Source organism: Lacerta agilis, chromosome 14, assembly GCF_009819535.1.
Source record: "Lacerta agilis isolate rLacAgi1 chromosome 14, rLacAgi1.pri, whole genome shotgun sequence".
NCBI classification, from domain to species: domain Eukaryota; kingdom Metazoa; phylum Chordata; class Lepidosauria; order Squamata; family Lacertidae; genus Lacerta; species Lacerta agilis.
Window position 1 is genome coordinate 30,516,234 of NC_046325.1, and position 3,551 is coordinate 30,519,784.

Genomic DNA, 3,551 nt, shown 5'->3' on the forward strand with positions numbered 1-3,551 from the left:
GGCTGCGGCTCCTGTCTACGCCGCGCGCGCGCGCGCACACACAGGCGCTCCTCCCTCCGCCTCCTGCGCACTTTCTCCCAGTCCCAGCTGTTCCTTCCAAGCTCGAATGCAAACAGATGTTCCCAAGCCGCGCTCTCCGGCCGATGCTGCCAGCCTCTTGGTTAAACCCCGCCCCATTCGTGGAAAGCCCCGCCCTCCTCCCTAACACTAACCCCCCAAAAGTAGGGTTGCCATACTTCAAAAAGGACCTCCGCGAAAATTCTTGAGCCAAAAAACCGCGATTTTTCGACGGACTTTTTTTAAAAATACACCTATATTATGAGTAATATACACATTGTTCCAAGGCACATTACCTGTAATAGTTGTGTTTTCCCTACTATAGGGTTGCCATATTTCAACCCGATTAGGAAGACCCAAAAGTTGCCTAACACCCAGGATAAAGCTCCACTTTTTCGGAAATTGCACACACACACACACCTGGGAAAATCCAGACCTATGGCAGCCCTATCTAGGGATTGATGCATTGTTAATTCGCAGGTGCCTACCAGGCAGAAATCACATGGATGCAGCTTTTCCTCAGCACAGTGTGCCCAGGCCAGCAATGAGACTTGGAAGGTGAGAGTAGGCAAAATGGCACCTGCTTTTGGTAGCCACAACAAAAGATATGAAATAGCCAAAATTACATATATATTTTATCCACACCAACATCTCAACATGAGAGCAGCAGGGGTTAAAGACTCTGGGAGTCCTGCCTTGTGACCGGGAATTCCTAAAATCCTCGCCATGCAGACTGCTACATAACAAGGGAAGGCATTTTGCACATGCTCAGGGGCACCCCCCATTACAATTCCACATTTCAAGGCAAAAGCCTGGTATTCAATGCAGGCTCCAGAGTTAAACCAGAGTGTGCAATTTTGCCCAGATCAAGCTTTATTTTTACGTAAGAGCCAGTGTGGTTTAATGGTTAAGACTGAGTGTCAGACTTGGACCTGGGGAGACCAAGGTTCAAATCCGCACTCAGCCATGAAGCTCACTGGGTGACCTTGGGTCATCCGCTGCCTCTCAGCCTAACCTACTTCACAGGGTTGCAGGGAAGAAATGAGGATGGGAAAGCTATGTATACCACCCTGAGCTCCTTGGAAAAAAGGTGAGATATAGGCCTAAAGGCAATAAATAAAATAGATACTTGACCACCTATGGGGATTGATAAAGGAATAGAAGCAGAAGAAGAGTTTGGATTTGATATCCCGCTTTATCACTACCCTAAGGAGTCTCAAAGTGGCTAACAATCTCCTTTCCCTTCCTCCCCCACAACAAACACTGTGAGGTGACAGGTAGGTAGCCGTGTTGGTCTGCCATAGTCAAAACAAAACAAAATAAAAAATTCCTTCCAGTAGCACCTTAGAGACCAACTAAGTTGTTCTTGGTATGAGCTTTCGTGTGCATGCACACTTCTTCAGATACACTTCCGTTTGAGTGTATCTGAAGAAGTGTGCATGCACACAAAAGCTCATACCAAGAACAAACTTACCGGTAGTTGGTCTCTAAGGTGCTACTGGAAGGAATTTTTTATTTTATTTTGTTTTGACTGTGAGGTGAGTGAGGCTGAGGGACTTCAAAGAAGTGTGACTAGCCCAAGGTCACCCGGCAGCTGCATTTGGAAGAGCGGGGATGCGAACTCGGTTCACCAGATTACGAGTCCACCACTCTTAACCACTACACCACAGTATGCCAGCTTGTGTTTCACAGAATGGTTCTAAAGCTATTCCCATGCCAACTGAAGCCAGTTCTGTCAAAATATAATTCCAACTCCTTAGCCAAAGGAGGGCTTGATTTGAACCAGCGTTCAGTCCTAGGGATGGAGATGTGTTTTAGGGCATATTTTCAGATATACAGTATGAGTATAGTTAGTAGGTTACCTGGTGGCAAAAGAGCAGTGCACTTGGCACATGTTCAGAAGTGCCCTTTACCCTTATTCCATAACTTGGCGACCATGCACTCCATTAATCCCTAGCTTGGCTTGCCCCTCTTTTCTCCTGTGCTCTCTTAAAAGCGCACAAGATCCTCAAATTCAAGGGTGCATCCTCAGTACTTCATCTCTATGCTCATGAATCTTACACTTGTTTAATTTCTCTCTCTAAAGCAGCTGTAATGGATACAACCCCACTATGAGAAAACTTTGAGAAAAGGCCTGTAAGAGGTGACAGGATGGAAGTTTATAAACTTACACATAGTATGCAGAAAGTGGATAGAGAAAAGTCCTGTCCCCCCATACGCATCTGATTGGGCAGAATGCTGGAGAAGGGTGGCGATGCTCATTTTTGCACCCAAGGCCATATTCTTGGGATGGAGAGGGGCATCATAGTACAGTAGTCTTCACAATATGTACCACCACCCCTGAAACAGAATCTCACCTGTCTGGTTTCTCCTTCAGATCCATAGATTCTTCATCCTAGTCTTCAAAGGGAGGGAAGACATATCTTGTTCTGTACACTGTCTCTCCTGGCAAAAGGCTGAAACTTCTATCAAGGCTTCTTCAGTCCAATCAAGAGCCCTCTGAAATAACTAGCTGTCAGATTATGTCCATCCACATGCTACAGTCTTTTCTTAGTTCCAGAATCTTTAAAAGTCACCCCAGGCTCATATTTTGACTGCTCTGCTTCTCCCAAGATCCTGCATTTTAAGGCCGCACCAACAGCACACCACTTCCAGGAGAGATACCCAACATTAGGTCAAAACCACTCTTCCCAACTACATTCTGCATTCTAGAACTCATCTCTTGTGATGTAGCAAAACTCCCATTCGGCTTCAATCAAACAACCCCTCCTTATTAGAAATACGTGGGAATCGGTGCCTTTAATTCGGGGACAATATGCACGTTGCATTAAATGCATAAATATTATAAAACCAAAGGCCCCTCTACACTGGTGTTTTTTCTTTTCTTTTTCCTCTTGTGGGTGTATTCTGCAACATGTCATTTATGCAATCAGAGAGCATCAGTGGTGAATTTATACAGAACCATCCACACCTCAATCCGCTTTATTAGTTGTCCTGCAATGCTTCTCCCATGATATTGTCACATTACTGCCATCTGGAACAGGCACTCTTGCACCACAGTGTAACGAAAGCAGGACAAAAAATAAATAAACAGGAACCTACGTGATATAAAAGGGACGTAGGTAGCGCTGTGGTCTAACCACAGAACCTAGGGCTTGCCGATCAGAAGGTCGGCAGTTCGAATCCCCGCAACGGGTGAGCTCCCGTTGTTTAGTCCCAGCTCCTGCCAACCTAGCAGTTTGAAAGCATGTCAAGTGCAAGTAGATAAATAGGTCCTGCTCTGGCGGGAAGGTAAACGGCATTTCTGTGCGCTGCTCTGGTTCGCCAGAAGTGGCTTTGTCATGCTGGCCACATGACCCGGAAGCTGTCTGTGGACAAACGCCGGCTCCCTTGGCCTATAGAGCGAGATGAGCGCCACAACCCCAGAGTTGTCCGTGACTGGACCTAATGGTCAGGGTACCTTTACCTTTACCTTTTATATGATTTAAAAGGTT